The sequence below is a fragment of the Nicotiana sylvestris genome, chromosome 1 (genome assembly GCF_000393655.2).
Source record: "Nicotiana sylvestris chromosome 1, ASM39365v2, whole genome shotgun sequence".
NCBI lineage: Eukaryota > Viridiplantae > Streptophyta > Magnoliopsida > Solanales > Solanaceae > Nicotiana > Nicotiana sylvestris.
This window is the reverse complement of record NC_091057.1, coordinates 32,239,826-32,257,650: the sequence shown is the minus strand read 5'-3', so window position 1 is coordinate 32,257,650 and position 17,825 is coordinate 32,239,826.

Below are 17,825 nucleotides of genomic sequence, written 5' to 3'. Positions count from 1 at the left end.
GATCCTTCTGCTTGAACAAGTGCTGGAGGCTATGATGATTAGTAAACACCTCACAAGACACACCATAAAGATAATGCCTCCAAATCTTCAATGCGTGAACAATGGCAGCCAACTCCAAATCATGAACAGGGTAATTCTTCTCATGAGGCTTCAACTAACGAGAAGCATAAGCAATAACTCTACTCTCCTGCATCAACACACACCCAATACCAACTCTTGAAGCATCGCAATACACTGTATATGAACCTGAAGCTGATGGCAAAACTAACAGTAGAGCTGTGGTCAAGGCAGTCTTGAGCTTCTGGAAGCTCTCCTCACACTCATCCGACCACCTGAATGGAGCACCCTTTTGAGTCAATTTGGTCAAGGGTGATGCTATAAACGAAAATCCCTGAACGAATCGACGGTAATAAAATGCCAGTCCCAGAAAGCTGCGAATCTCTATAGCTGAGGACAGTCTGGGCCAATCTGAATGGCCTCTATCTTCTTCGGATCAACCTGAATACCCTCAGTGGACACCATGAGCCCCAAGAAAGCCACTGAACTGAGCCAAAACTCACACTTGGAGAACTTTGCATAAAGCTTCTCCTCCCTCAACCTCTACAACACAACTCTGAAATGCTCCGCGTGCTCCTCCTAACTACGTGAGTACACCAGAATATCATCAATGAAAACAATCACAAACAAGTCGAGATAAGGCCGAAACACACTACTCATCAAATGCATGAACGCTACTGGGGCATTGATCAACCCAAAAGACATCACAAGGAACTCATAATGACCATATCAGGTCCTGAAAGCTGTCTTAAGAATATCCAAGTCCCTGATCTTCAACTGGTGATAACCTGAACGAAGATCAATCTTGATGAACATTTTCGCTTCATAAAGCTGGTCAAATAAATCTTCGATACGAGGCAAATGATACTTGTTCTTGATTGTAACTTTGTTCAACTGCATGTAATTAATGCACATCCTCATCGTGCTATCCTTCTTCTTAAAAAATAGAACATGCGCACCCCAAGGCGACACACTAGGCCGAATAAACCCCTTATCAAGGAGTTCCTCAAGCTGCTCCTTCAACTCCTTTAGCTCCGCGGGTGCCATACGATATGGTTGAATAGAAATGGGATGAGTTCCCTGCACTAGATTAATACCAAAATCAATATCCTTGTCCGGTGGCATGCCCGACAGGTCTGCAGGAAACACATCGGAAAAATCCCTCACTACAGGAATAAAATCAATACTAGGAGTCTCTGCACTGACATCCCTCACAAAGGCTAAGTATGAAAGACAACCTTTTCCAACCATCCATTGGGCCTTCAAGAACGAAATCACCCTACTGGGACAAAATCAGTCGAACCTCGCCACTCAATCCGTGGCACACCCGGCATAGGCAATGTCACTGTCTTAGCATGACAGTCCAAAATTGCACGGCATGGTGATAACCAATCCATGCCCAATATCACGTCAAAATCAACCATACTAAGCAACAAGAGATCTACTTGGCTATCCAAACCCCTAATAGTCACTACATATGACCGGTATACACGGTCCACAACAATAGTATCACCTACCGGAGTAGATACATGAATAGATGAAATAAGAGACTCGCGGGGCATATCCAAATTATGGGCAAAATATGATGACACATATGAAAAAGTGGAATCGGAATCAAATAATATAGAGGCATCTCTGTGGCTGACTGAGATAATACCTGTAATCACAACATCTAAAGCAATAACATCTGGTCTGGCTTGGAGGGCATAGAAATGGGCTTGGCCACCCCCTGATTGACCTCCTCCTCTAGGGCGACCCCTAGCTGACTTACCTCCACCCCGAGCTAACTAAGCGGGTGGGAAAGTAACTGGTGCTGAAGTCGAAGGCTGACTCCTCTACTGGGATGAACCTCCCGTAAGACGGGGATATAACCTCTTAGGGATTGATAGACTTGTGAAGATCATAATTAGTATATATAATTTATCATCAAATATATCTGTTTGTAAATTGATTCATCGACTTATAACTTACTCGGATGCATAGTTGAATATTAAAAATAAAGCGTTTAACTTATATCTATTAATAGTAAAAATAAAACGTCTCGACCTATATCGATTAATCTATGTCATGCATTATTAGTGATGAATGAATGTAATCCGTTAACCCTTAATAATACGAATAATGAATACACTAACATATACTATAACATGCTATATATGTTGTTAAAGTAGCACAACGAAGTGTGTGTGTTATATATATACACACACTAACATATACTATAACAAGCTATATATATAGTTAAAATATTACAATGAAGTGTCTGTGTGTGATATATATATATATATACACACACACACACTTACTTTGATAGCCGTATATATATATATATATATATATATATATATATATATATATAAGAACACGAAGTGCTGGGAACACATGGGTCGAGTTCTTTTATGGATTGATAGACTTGTAAATTGATTCATCGACTTATAACTTATTTAGATGCATCGATGAATATTAAAAACAAAACGTTTTGAACTATATCGATTAATATAAAAAAACAAAACGTCTCGACCTAAAATAGAATAATATTATATTGGTTTATCAATTGATTAATTATTCGTGCGTAGTAATGTATAAGATTGATCATCAATTACAATATAATGTATGTGTGTGTGTGTGAAATTACTCATATACTAAAACATAACTTAGAAAATTTGCTTACACAGATGCTATTATAATCTATTAAAAGTAATTACCTAGTTAATAAATTTTTGTAACGATTATGCTTATAGTTTATAATTATTTATAATAATTGTATAGTTAAATAAAATAAATATTTATAGGTATAATAATTTTTTTTATAGCTTATAATATTTTAAGAAATAGAAACAAAAAAAGAATTTAGTTTATTTTTAAAAAACTGACCAAAGTTGGTCGGTTTTTGGTCAAACAGTCAACACTTAATGTACCAACCAAAATTATCGACCAACATTGGTCGGTAATTCAGAATACATAATGAAATAACGGGTTCCCCCCATTTCTCTTACTTTCTTCCCCAAATTTTCCCTAACTCCTCCCTCAATACCTTCCCCTCTCCTTCTCTATTTTCCTCACACAAATCCTATTCCCCACCCCGCGTTGCCACTGCTAGTAGCTTGCTATCGCCGTCGCCGGCCACTGCCACTGCCACTGTACTGCCGCCCCTCTCCTTCTATCACGACCCGGCCGGTCATTTTAAGAATTAACGCCCCGATCCCTTATTAACTACTTTTCCTGTGTTTGTTTCTGCTATTTTGACTTGCCCGAATGATTTGTTTTGAGTTACGGAGTATTTTGGGACACTTAGTCCCTAAAAGAAAGTTTAAGTTTTAAAATTCAAACCGTAGTCGGAGAATTATGAAGACGACCTCAGAATGGAATTCCGTCGGTTCCGTTAGCTCCGTTGGGTTATTTCAATCTTAGGGGCATGTTCGAATTGTATTTTGGAGGTCCGTAGCTTATTTAGGCTTGAAATGTCGAAAGATGAAATTTTTGAAGTTTCCGGTTCGATAGTGAAATTTTGATATCAGGTCCGGAATAGAATTCCGGAAGTTGGAGTAGCTCCATAGTGTTGAATGTGACGTGCGTGCAAAATTTCAGATCATTCGGACGAGATTTGATAGACTTTTTGATCGAAAGTGGAATTTGGGAGTTTTTGGAGTTCTTAGGCTTGAATCCGATGTTAATTTGGTGTTTTGATGTTGTTTTGAGCATTTCGAAGGTTGGAACAAGTTTGAATGATTTTATGGGATATGTTGGCATGTTTGGTTGAGGTTTCGAGGGCCTCCGGTGAGTTTCGGATGGTTAAACGGATCAAATGCATGTTTGAGAAATTGCAGCAGGTCTCCAGTTCTGGTTTGCTTCCTTGCGTTTGCGAGTGGGGTCTCGCGTTCATGAAGAGGAGATAGGGCTGGTGGAAGCTTAACGCTTCGCATTCGCGATGATGGTCCCACGTTCGCGAAGAGGGTCCCGCGTTCGCGTAGGAGAGAGAGAGTTGCTACCGCGGTCGCGACAGGGTCATTGCGTTTGTAATGAAGGAAATCTAGGCCAAGCCAAGTTATGATTCACGAACACGATGGGCCTTCGGCATTCGCGAAGAAGGAATCACCTAGGAAGATTATAAAGTTTCAAAATCGAGGGGTTAGCCATTTTTATCAAAACTAGAGTTTGGGAGCTCGGATTTAAACGACATTTTGAGGGATTTTCAAAGATATCAATTGGGTAATGATTCCTAACTCCTTTTTGATTATAACCCATTAATCTAAACGTGAATTCATCATCTAATTTCGGATTTGGGGTGAGAAATTGGGGAAATTTTTTGGAAAAGTTCTTAGGCCTAATTTTGGGGTTTTGATTAAGATTTTGGCATCGGATTTAGATAATTTTGGTATGGTTAGACTCGTGAGTGAATGAGGGTTCATATCCGTAACTTTTACCCGATTCCGAGACGTGGACCCAGGGGACCTTTTGGGCAATTTTCTTAATTTCGTGTGTTAGCTTCGAATTAATTAGTGGAATTAGTTACTTGAAGTTATATTTACATTATGCGATTGATTTGAATAGATTTGGGCCATTTGGAGTCGAGTACTCGTGGCAAAAACGTGATTTCGAGTTGATTGCGCTGGTTCGAGGTAAGTGGCTTGCCTAACCTTGTGTGGGGGGAAACTCCCCTTAGGATTTGGTATTGTTGATATATGAAATGCCTTGTACTTGAGGTGACGAGTGCGTACATGTGATAATTATTGAAAATCCTGTTTTCATTAAGCAATTATAACTGTGTTTTTCTTCCTTGTTGTACATTACTTGCAATTTAAATGTACTGTTAGTTTAGGAAAACATGTCTAAGTGACTTAATTGCTTTACTTGTTCAAACTGCTTTATTTGAATTCTGTGCATCATGCTAGGTTAGAAACACCTATTTTACCTTGGTATGGAATTGGATTGAATTGAATATTCTTCGTGTTGCTGCTGTATGTTTACTTTGGAACTACGGGACGGTATCCCGGGGGATCCCCTTGTTTGTTTACTTTGGGACTACAGATCGGTATTTTGGTAGATCCCCCTGCACATTTATATTTGGGACTATAAGAGAGCACCCGATAGATCCCCTGTACTGGATATTTACTTTGGGACTACGGATTGGTATTCCGGGAGTTTCCCATGCATTTTTATGATTCAGACTACCGGACGGTATCCCGGAAGATCCTCTGGACATTTACGTTTGGGACTACGGGACGGTATCCTGGGAGATCCCCTGTTGCTATTTTTGTGTACTGAGTTAGATTCCTTCTGCATTTTTATTTGTTATAGACTGTTAGCAGTTAAAATATATTGTCGTATTCTATGCTGTTTTACCTTTTTTTTTCATCTATAATCAGTAGGGCCCTGACTTTCCTCGTCGCTGCCCGACCGAGGTTAGGCTTGGCACTTACTGAGTACCATTGTGGTGTACTCATGCCCTTCATATGCATGTTTTTCATGTGCAGATCCAGGTTTTCGGCTCAGCCCTACCACCCTTGAGGCGAGGCGATTCTTCAGAGACTTCTAGGTATATCTGCCGCGTCCGCAGACCGAGGAGTCCCTCTCCATTCTCTCTTGTAGTTATAGTCCTTCTGTATTTACTTTGATTTAGACATTCTGGAGTTAGAGCACTATGTAGTATTCTTAGCTTGTGATTTCATGAGATTTCGGGTTTTGGGAGATTTTTTCAGTTGAGAGTGTGTATTTGTATATGTCGAGTGACATTTTAAATGTTTTCATTATGTTTATCCGCAGTTTCTATTAGTTTTTATCTTTTGTATTCCTTTTTTCGCAAATTGTTAGGCTTACCTAGTCATAGAGACTAGGTGCCATCAGGATAGTTCACGGAGGGCGAACTGGGGTCGTGACAAGTTGGTATCAGAGCTCTAGGTTCATAGGAGTCATGAATCACAAGCCAGTTTATTAGAGTCTCACGGATTTGTACAGGTACATCTGTACTTATCTACGAGAGGCTATCTAACTTTTAGGAAAAAACTTCACTTCATTTGATTTTTTTGTCGTGTGAGATTTTTGATATCACAATTCTAAACTTCTGTCTTCTATTCTCTCACAAATGGTGAGGACACGTGCTATCAGAGATGACTAGGCACCCGCGCCCCCTGCTAGAGCCGTCAAAGGTCGGTGCCGAGGTAGAGGCCGAGGATGCGCCCGTGGTGCAGCCAGATCACCCGCATGAGCTACCATAGAGGAGCCACCAGCAGTTCCAGCAGGAGTCCAGAAACCAAATACGCCTACTGCTACTACTATTCCAGCTCTTCAGGAAACTATTGCACAGTTCGTGAGCATGTACACCACTCTAGCTCAGGCAGGGCTGATTCCCCTTGCTGCAGCCATATCCTCGGCCTGGGGAGAGCACAGACTCCCGCTACCCGCACTCCTGAGTAGCGGGTCCAGGTTGATTAGATCCCATAGGTTATACCGTCACCGCCTGCAGTCCCAAATCAGCCCGAGGATAGGGCAACGACTTCAGAGGATGAGCAGCGGAGGCTTGGGAGGTTCAATAAGTATAAGCCTCCTATATGTAGTGGTTTAGCATTAGATAATGCCCTGGGATATCTGGAGGAGTGTCACCGTATCCTCCGCACTATGGGTATATCAGGATCGAGTGGGGTTTCTTTCATTGCCTTCCAGCTTCGAGGAGACGCCTACTAGTGGTGGCGTAGTTTTGAGTTGGACAGTCCAACTGAGGCAACATCCCTTGCTTGGAATCAGTTTTCAGATATGTTCCTAAGAGAGTTTGTTCCTCAGAGCCTCAGGGACGCATGGCGCGCAGAGTTTGAGCATTTGCGCCAGGGCACCATGACTGTTTAGGAGTATGCTATCCGTTTCACTAACTTGGCTAGGCATGCGCTAGCATTGGTGGCTACAGTTCGTGAGAGGGTTCAACGGTTTATTGAGGGGCTCATTCCTAGCATTAGGTCTAGCATGGCTCGTGAGTTGGAGATGGATATTTCTTATCAGCAGGTGGTGAGCATTGCTAGGAGAGTGGAGGTATGCATGGTCGGGATAGAGAGGAGAGGGAGGCCAAGAGGTCTCGAGAGTCGGGCCATTATTCTAGTGCTCGTGCTCTAGTTGCAGTTCATCATGGTAGGGGCTATATGAGTCGCCCCGTTCATTCAGCTCTTCTAGCAGCCAGCGATATTCCAACTCCTCCTAGACCTTAGGAGCCTTATTATACACCTCCAGTATCTAGTACGCCTCTTGCACGGAGTGCTTTCAGTGGTCAATCCAACAGACCTTGCCCAAGCTAGTCATCCACCACGTCCTCCTAGAGCTTATTTTGAGTGTGGTAACACATGCGATATGGTGAGGGATTGCCCTAAATATAGGAGGGGTGCACCTCCACAGACTCCTCAGCCATAACGTGCCCTGTAGAGTTCCTAGGCTATGGTTCCAGCACCAGTTGCCACCCCACCTACTCAACCAGCTAGAGGTGGAGGCCGGGGAGGTAGAGGTCGCCCTAGAAGGGGAGGCCAGGCCAGATATTATGCCCTTCCTGCCCGTACTAAGGCTGTCGCCTCCGATTTTGTCATCACAGGTATTGTCCTGGTTTGTCATAGAGAGGCATCAGTTCTATTCGATCCAGGCTCCACTTATTCTTATGTGTCTTCTTAGTTTGCCCCGCATTTGGGCATATCTCAAGATTCTTTGAGTTCCCATGTTTATGTTTCTACTCATGTGGGGGATTCTCTTATTGTAGACCATATTTATCGGTCGTGTTTGGTTGCTCTTAGTGGTTTTGAGACCAGAGCCGATTTATTATTGCTTAGCATGGTAGATTTCGTTATTATCTTAGGCATGGATTGATTGTCGCCCCATTATGCTATTCTTGGTGGTCACGCCAAAATCGTGACGCTGGCTATGCCAGGTGTACCACGAGTAGAGTGGAAGGGTACTTTAGATCACACTTCTAGTAGAGTTATTTCTTTTCTTAAAGCTCAACGAATGGTTGAGAAGGGGTGTGACGCATATCTAGCCAATGCGAGAGATGTTAGTGTTGATACCCTTATAGTTGATTCGGTCCCAATAGTACAGGACTTCCCTGATGTGTTTCCAGCTGATCTTCCGGGTATGCCACCTGATAGAGATATTGATTTTGGCATTAATCTGTTGCTGGGCACTCAGCCCATTACTATTCCTCCGTATCGTATGGCCCCTCCTGAGTTGAAGGAGTTAAAGGAACAATTACAGGAATTGCTTGATAAGGGTTTTATTCGGCCTAGTGTATCACCTTGGGGTGCTCCTGTCTTGTTTGTAAAGAAAAAGGATGGTTCTATGCGTATGTGCATTGATTATCGCTAGTTGAATAAAGTTACAGTGAAGACCCGATATCCTTTGCCTCATATTGATGATCTGTTTGACCAGTTACAGGGTGCATGAGTGTTTTCTAAGATTGACTTGCATTCAGGTTACCATCAGTTGAAAATTTGGGAGCCAGATATCTCGAAGACTACTTTCAGGACTCAGTATAGTCACTACGAGTTCCTTGTTATGTCGTTTAGGCTGACCAATGCCCCATCAGGCTTCATGCATTTGATGCACAGTGTGTTCTAGCCATATCTTGACTCGTTTGTCATTGTCTTTATTGATGATATTTTGTTATACTCCCGAAGTCGGGAGGATCATGAGCAACACCTGAGGACAGTGCTTCAGACTTTGAGGGAAAAGAAGTTATATGCAAAGTTCTCGAAATGTGAGTTTTGGTTGGATTCCATGGCATTCTTGGGCCATATAGTATCGAGTGAGGGTATACAGGTGGATCCGAAGAAAGTGGAAACATTGCAGAGTTGTCCCAGACCATCCTCAGCTACAGAGATTCGCAGTTTTCTTGGCTTGGCGGGTTATTACCGTTGATTTGTTAAGGGGTTTTCATCTGTTGCAGTACCTATGACCAGGATAACCCAGAAGGATGCTCCGTTCCATTGGACATAAGAGTGTGAGGCGAGCTTCCAGAAGCTCAAGACAGCTTTGACTACAACCTTAGTTTTGATATTATCTACAGGTTCAAGGTCTTATACTGTCTATTGTGATGCCTCGAGGATTGGCCTTGGAGCGGTATTGATGCAGGACGGTAGGGTAATTGCTTACGCGTCCAGACAGTTGAAGGTACATGAGAAGAATTATCCTATCCATGATCTCGACTTAGCTGTCCACACATTGAAGATCTTGCGTCATTATTTGTATGGTGTTCCTTGTGAGATCTATATTGATCACCGGAGTTTGCAGCACCTATTCAAGTAGAAGGATATTAATTTGCGCCAGATGAGGTGGTTAGAGCTGCTGAAGGACTATGATATCACTATCTTGTATCACCTGGGCAAGGCCAATATGGTGGCTGATGCTTTGAGTCGCCGAGCGGAGAGTTTGGGGAGTTTGGCTTATTTACCAGCAACGGAGAGGCCCATGGCGATGGATGTTCAGGCCTTAGCCAGCCAATTTGTGAGATTGGATCTTTCGGAGCCTAGTCAGGTTCTAGCTTGTGTGGTCTCTTGGTCTTCCTTATTTGATCGTATCAGGGAGCGTCAGTATGATGACCCTCATTTGCTCGTCCTCAACGACAAGGTTCTGCACGGTGATGCCAGAGATGTGACTATTGGTGATGATGGGGTATTGAGGATGCAGGGTCGGGTATGTGTACCCATTATTGATGGGTTTCGAGAGTTGATTCTAGAGGAGGCCCATAGTTCGCAGTATTCCATCCATCCGGGTGTTGCGAAGATGTACCAGGATTTGAGGCAACACTATTGGTGGAGACAGATGAAGAAAGATATAGTTGGGTTTGTAGCTCGGTGCCTCAATTGTCACCAGGTGAAGTATAAGCACCAGAGACTGGGTGGGTTACTTCAGTAGATAGAGATTATGGAGTGGAAGTGGGAGCGGATCACCATGGACTTCGTAGTTGGGTTCCCACGGACTTTGAGAAAGTTCGATGCCATTTGGGTGATTGTGGATCGGCTGACCAAGTCCGCACACTTTATTCCTATGTGTACTACCTATTCTTCGAAGCGGTCGGCGGAGATTTATATCCGGGAAATTGTTTGCCTGCATGGTGTTTCAGTTTCCATCATTTCAGATAGAGGTACTCAGTTCACATCACAGTTCTGGAGGGCCGTACAATATGAGTTAGGTACTCGGGTGGTGTTCAGCACATCATTTCACCCCTAGATGGACGGACAGTCCGAGCGCACTATTCAGATTCTTGAGGATATACTTCGTACGTGTGTGATAGAGTTTGGAGGTTCTTGGGATCAGTTCTTTCCACTGGCAGAGTTTGCCTACAGCAATAGCTATCAGTCCAGCATTTAGATGGCATCATATGAGGCCTTGTATGGTAGGCAGTGTAGATCCACGGTGGGTTGGTTCGAGCCGGGTGAGGCTAGATTATTGGGCACAGACTTGGTTCAGGATGCTTTGGAGAAGGTTAAGGTGATTCAGGATAGACTCCGTACAACCCAGTCCAGACAGAAGAGTTACGCGGACCAGAAGGTTCGTGATGTTTCCTATATGGTTGGAGAGCGGGTTCTGCTTCGGGTTTCGGCGATGAAGGGCGTCATGAGATTTGGGAAGAAAGAGAAGTTGAGTCCGAGGTTTATTGGTCCTTTTGAGTTATTGAGACGTATTGGGGAGGTTGCTTATGAGCTTGAATTACCTCCCAGCTTGACAGGAGTTTATCTGGTATTTCATGTTCCAGAAGTATCACGATGATCCGTCGCACGTGTTGGATTTCAGTTCAGTCCAGTTGGACAATGATCTATGTTATGTTGAGGAGCCAGTGGCAATATTGGACATGCATGTTCAAAAGCTGAGGTCAAAGAACATTGAATCAGTAAAGGTTCAGTGGCAGGGCCAGCCGGTCGAGAAGGCGACCTGGGAGACCGAGCAGGATATGCGCAGCCGTTACCCTCATCTTTTCACCACTTCAGGTATGTCTCTATGCTCGTTCGAGGACGAACAAATGTTTTAAGAGGGGGATGATGTAATGACCCGGCCGACCGTTTTAAGAATTAATGCCCCGATCCCCTGTTAACTACTTTCCCCGTGTATGTTTCTGCTATTTTGACTTACCGGGATGATTTGTTTTGAGTTTCGGAGTGTTTTGGGACACTTAGTCCCTAAAAGAGAGTTTAAGCTTTAGAATTTGGACCGTAGTTGGAGCAGTGTGAAAACGAACTCGGAATGGAATTCCATTGGTTCCATTAACTCCGTTGGGTGATTTCGGGCTTAGGGGCGTATTCGGATTGTGTTTTGAAGGTTCGTAGATTATTTAGGCTTGAAATGCCGAAAGTTAATTTTTTGAAGTTTCCAGTTTGATAGTGAAATTTTGATATTGGGGCCGGAATGAAATTCTGGAAGTTGGAGTATCTCCGTACTGTTGAATGTGACGTGTGTGCAAAATTTCAGGTCATTCGGACGAGATTTGATAGACTTTTTGATCGAAAGCGGAATTTGGAAGTTTTTGGAGTTTTTAGGCTTGAATCCGATGTTAATTTGGTGTTTTAATGTTGTTTTGAGCATTTTGAAGGATGGAATAAGTTTGAATGATGTTATGGGATATGTTGGAATGTTTGGTTGAGGTCTCGAGGGCCTCGGGTGAGTTTTAAGTGGTTAAACGGATCAAATGCATGTTTGAGAAATTGCAGCAGGTCTCTAGTTCTGGTTTCCTTCTTCGCGTTCGTGAGTGGGGTCTTGCGTTCGCGAAGATGAGATGGGGATGGTGGAAGCTTAATGCTTCACGTTTGCGATGATGATCCCACGTTCGCGAAGCTGAGAGGTCATATGCCTACGCGTTCGCGAAAAGGGTCCTGCGTTCGCGTAGGAGGGAGAGAGTTGCTATTGCGTTTGCGACACGGTCATCGCGTTCGTGATGAAAGAATTCTGGGACAAGCCAAGTTATGCTTCACGAACGCGATGGGCCTTCCGCGTTTGCAAAGAAGGAATCACCTGGGTAGATTATAAAGTTTTAAAATCAAGGGTTTAGCCATTTTTATCTAAATTAGAGTTTGGGAGCTCGGATTTGAACGAGATTTTGAGGGATTTTCAGAGATATCAATTGGGTAAGGATTCCTAACTCCTTTTTGCTTATAACCCATTAATCTAAACGGGAATTCATCATCTAATTTCGGATTTGGGGTGAGAAATTGGGGAAAATTTTGGAAAAGTTCTTAGGCCTAATTTTGGGGTTTTGATTAAGTTTTTGGCATCGGATTTGGATAATTTTGGTATGGTTAAACTCGTGAGTGAATGAGGGTTCATAATCCGTAACTTTTACCCGATTTTGAGATGTGGGCCCTGGAGGCTTTTTTGGGCAATTTTCTTAATTCCGCGTGTTAGCTTCGAATTAATTAGTGGAACTAGTTACTTGATATTATATTTACATTATGCAATTGATTTGAATAGATTTGGGTCATTTGGAATCGAGTACTCGTGGCAAGAACATGATTTCGAGTTGATTGAGCTGATTCGAGATAAGTGGCTTGCCTAACGTTGTGTGGGGGAAACTCCCCTTAGGATTTGGTATTGTTGATTTATGAAATGCCCTGTATGTGAGGTGACGAGTGCGTACATGTGCTAATTGTTGAAAATCGTGTTTTCATTATGTAACTATAGTTGTGTTTTTCTTCCTTGTTGTACATTACTTGCAATTTAAACGTACTGTTAGTTTAGAAAAATATGTCTAAGTGACTTAATTGCTTTACTTGTTCAAACTGCTTTATTTGAATTCTGTGCAGCATGCTAGGTTAGAAATATCTATTTTACCTTGGTATGGAATTGGATTGAATTGAATATTCTTCGTGTTGCTGCTGTGTGTTTACTTTGAGACTACGGGACGGTATCCCGGGAGATCCCCCTGTTTGTTTACTTTGGGACTACGGATCGGTATTCTGGTAGATCCCCCTGCACATTTATATTTGGGACTATGAGACAACACCCTATAGATCCCCTGTACTGGATATTTACTTTGGGACTACAGATTGGTATTCTGGGAGTTTCCCCTGCATCTTTATGATTCAGACTATGAGACGGTATCCCGGGAGATCCTCTAGACATTTACGTTTGGGACTACGGGACGGTATCCCGGGAGATCCCCTGTTTCTATTTTTGTGTACTGAGTTAGATTCTTTCTGCATTTTTATTTGTTATAGACTGTTAGCACTTAAATTATATTGTCATATTCTATACTGTTTTACCTTGTTTTTTTTCTTTTCATCTATAATCAGTAGGGCCCTGACTTTCCTCGTCACTACCCAACCGAGGTTACGCTTGGCACTTACTGAGTACCGCTGTGGTGTACTCATGCCCTTCCTGTGCATGTTTTTCATGTGCAGATCCAGGTTCTTCGGCTCAGCTCTACCACCCTTGAGGTGAGACGATTCTTCAGAGACTTCGAGGTATATCTGCCACATTCGCAGTCCGAGGAGTCCCTCTCCATTCTCTCTTGTAGTTATATTCCTTCTGTATTTACTTTGATTTAAACATTCTGGAGTTAGAGCACTATGTAGTATCCTTAGCTTGTGATTTCATGAGATTCCGGGTTTTGGGAGATCTTTTCAGTTGAGTGTGTATATTTGTATATGCCAAGCATCTTAAACGTTTTCATTATATTTATCCGCAGTTTCTATTAGTTTTTATCGATTGTTTTCCCTTTTCCACAAATTGTTAGGCTTACCTAGTTGTAGAGGATAAGTGCCGTCATGATAGTTCGTAGAGGGCGAACTGGGGTAGTGACACCTTCTCCACCTAAAAATTCTAGGTTTGTATTACAACCCATTTCTGTTATTTCTAGGTTTTGTTTCAATTAATTGAACATTGTATTTTATTGTTTCAATTAGTTGAACATTGTATTTTATTGTCACGACCCTAAAATCGACCCAGTCGTGATGGCACCTATCATGAAACTAGGCTAGCTGACATGATTCCCAAATCAAACCATTATTCTATAAAAGTCATTTTTAAGCCATTAATTAACAAGAAATCTCATAGTATAAGTCTAAATAACCAGTGCAAAATAAATACACAAGACCGACATCGGGGTGTCATAAGTCATGAGCATCTACTGCAACTGTTCTGACGACATCAAGGCCAACATGGTCGGAAAAATCACAAAAATAAACTAAGGAAGAATAAGGAGGGAGAAAAGCAGGGCTACGATCCTCAGGCAACTACCTCGCTACCTCCGATGAACCTGCCACTGAGTAATTGACACCCACTACCGGATTTAGAAATACCTGAATTTGCACACAAGGTGCAGGGAGTAATGTGAGTATGTCAACTCAGTAAGAAATAAACGTAAATGAAAGCTGAGCAGTAAGAAAACACGTAAACCACGTCATAACGCTACAGAAAATATAGTACATTTCCAAAACAGTACAAAAATTATTTATTTCGTAAATCAAACTCAGTTTCAGTAAAAACATTTCCTTTTAAAAACATTTTCCAATAGTTTCAAACGAGGATAAAACAGTGAGTAAAAATTAATGGAAATATAAACAGCCCCTCGGGCAAAAACATGTACCATAAACCGCTCCTCGGGCATAATATCAACAGAACCAGCCCCTTGGGCTACCTCACAATCACTCATAATCAGCCCCTCGGGCCTCCAATTGCTCCAAATCTAACCAAAATCAGTATATTATCATCAATATATGCTAAAGGAATAAAGCCCAAGCGAAAATAATCAAATTAACTCAAGAATCCCGAAGTTGCTCAAACCCGGCCCCCGAGCCCACGTCTGAAAATCCGACCAAAGTCTCAAAATCTGACAATCCATTCTATTACAAGACTATCCATACTAGTTTTACTCAATTCCGACTCCGAATCGGCTTTCGAATCCCAAATATTCATTTTATGAAGTTCTACAATTTTTCCCCAAATTTTCATCCCAAATCTCTACTCAAATGATGAATCTAACGTTATAATCATGTATTTTAGCCAAAATTGAGTTAGAATCACTTACCTCGATGGTTTTCTTGAAAATCCCTCGAAATATTGTCAAAGCCCGATCTCTCTAGGTCAAAATATGAAAAAAAGCTAAATCTCGTATTTATAATGCACCTTCCGGATTCCCTCACTGCTGACCACGGTAAAGCACCTCTGACCGCACTTCAGGTGGTTGCACAAATAGGCCTTAGTATTTTGGCCATAAATTTTTCTACAGATATCCAAATTATTATTTCTTTACCTTTTTGGACACTATATACGAAGGGCTACAACTTTTGTTTTTGAATCAGCTCAAAATTCCTTGTAGATCAAAAAATATAGGCTTTCGAAGTTGGACCAGCGGCCCTGGGGATTCTTCATGACCGCGGCTGCGGATCATTTTCCGCCGCAGTGGAAGTTCCACCGCTGCAACAAAATATCACCGCTGACAGCAGTCCTTTTAGCTGCTGGGCCGATGATTTTTCCGCTTTCCGCAGCCCCCCACAATCCGGAACAACTTCCGAGTGCTGAAATATCCGAACTCGCTCAAAACTCACTCCGAAACTCACCCGAGGCCCCGGGACCTCAATCAAATGTACCAACACATCCCATAACATCATTAAAATTTAGTCAAGCCTTCGAATTACTCAAAACAATACCAAAACACCAAATCCACCTCGGGTTCAAGCCTAAGGACTTAGAAACTTTCAAATTCCACAAACAACGCCGAAACCTATCAAATCAAGTCCGATTGATCCCAAATTTTGCACACAAGTCATAAATGACATAATGGAGCTATTCCAATTTTTGGAATTGGATTTTGATCCTGATATTAAAAAGTCAACCCCTTCGTCAAACTTCTAAATTTAAATTTCTGTTTTTAGCCATTTCAAGCCTAAATTTACCACGGACCTCCAAAATACATTCCGAGCACGCTCCTAAGTCCAGAATCACCCAACGGAGCTAATCTAATCATAAAAATTTAAATCCGAGATCGAGTACTAAAAGTCAAAGACTTGGTCAAACCTCTCAAATTTTAAGCCTTAAGCCGAGAACCATTCTTCCATATCTGTTATGTTCCACCTGAAAACCAAAACTGACGATTTACATTAGTCATAATACATCATACAAGGCTAGTCATGCCCGAGAATTGGCGAGAGAAATACAAATGCTCAAAACGACCGGTCGGGTCGTTACATCCTCCCCCATTTAAACATACGTTCGTCGTGGAACGTGCCCAGAGTTGTTCCAAAAGCCATCAAATCGCCATGTATGCTCACTAAGTACATACCCGGAGGTGATCCCACGTCACCCTATCCCACATAGGTCCGTTAGCACAACATAACTGAAATTTCGTAATCCATCCTAGTCCATAATCCTTAGAACCAAATTTCCATTTACGAAATCATCTATAGGATCAGTATCTCATATCTATACACCGTATAAGTTCGACAAAATGTACCAAACCATATTCGCAACTCAAGATGAAATCACATGATATACCACACAACTCAAACATTCATAGCAATAACTTCTAATCACAACAGCTGCTCATACAACCCAATACTGGTAATAAACCTCTTATCCAATAAAACCTCATTTCAACACTTTTGTATACTATCAATGATGAAAGAAACACGCAGAAATCATAACCATTCATCAGATCAACCAATCATGGAGCTCCCTCTCCTTCGGCTAGGACTATAGTGAATTGCTTAAGCCGAACTTTGATATTATCCTTCCAACATGCTGAAATCGAATCCGATAGTATCCATTCTAGGCCCAATGATCTTATCTCATCCAACACGGCTACTCTAGTGGCATGACGCATCAATACAATCTAAAGCCACAACCCGTGCAATCCGCGCACCAATAAGTAACAATCCAAATGTACTCAAATCATGAAAAAAAATGACTCAAATGAGAGAGCTGTACTGCAAGCTCGCTAGTACCACCACAACATGATGCTAAGAACCTATCACATACCGTAGAACCAGAACACAAGAATTTAACTCGAAGGATTATACCTCCTCATAACTTCGTTGCAATGCACAATCCTATCCAAACACTGGCCCACACGAAACACCTCAAGTCACCATGCTCAAAATCAACAACCAAAAGTGAATCACTGTAACTACGGAGAAGCAAATGACGCAATTCCACACCAGCCCGAAAGAAAATACCCAATGCCCAATCAATCGTGCAATACTCAGATACCCATCACACTCAAATTCCGCTATAAGCCCAAATAAAACCATATTATTTGTGCATTTAACCAACGAATCCCAATCCTACGTAGCATATAAAAGTAGCTCAAAAATAACCTCAAAACACTAATAAGCTCAAGGACAACCGAATGGCACATCCCTCAAAAATAGCAATTCGGAGGCAACAATTCCGACCCCGTGCAGAACACACATCCATACTGGGCCTACCAATGATCCCTAAATCAACTCTGGTCACCCACAACAGATAAATAACCTTCCGAAAGTCCACAGTGACTGAATCACAACACATACCACCCTCTGACTAACCTTAGCTACATTTTCACAGTCCACAACCACGAAGCCATCTACTTACGAAAACTCTCAGTCTCCAAATCCATTAGAATATACGAATCACCATTTCTGATCCCAAATCCACCACCTGAATGTCTAACACATCTCTCATACACGATCATCCCGCGAGAAATACTTCTATAATTCTTCTGTGCCACAAAGCAAAATTTAAACACTATCAATCGATCAAATAGGAGAGTGCCGCAATACCAATGAAGTATACATAAATCAAACACATCCCTCCTTCTGAAATGTATACTCTCATCA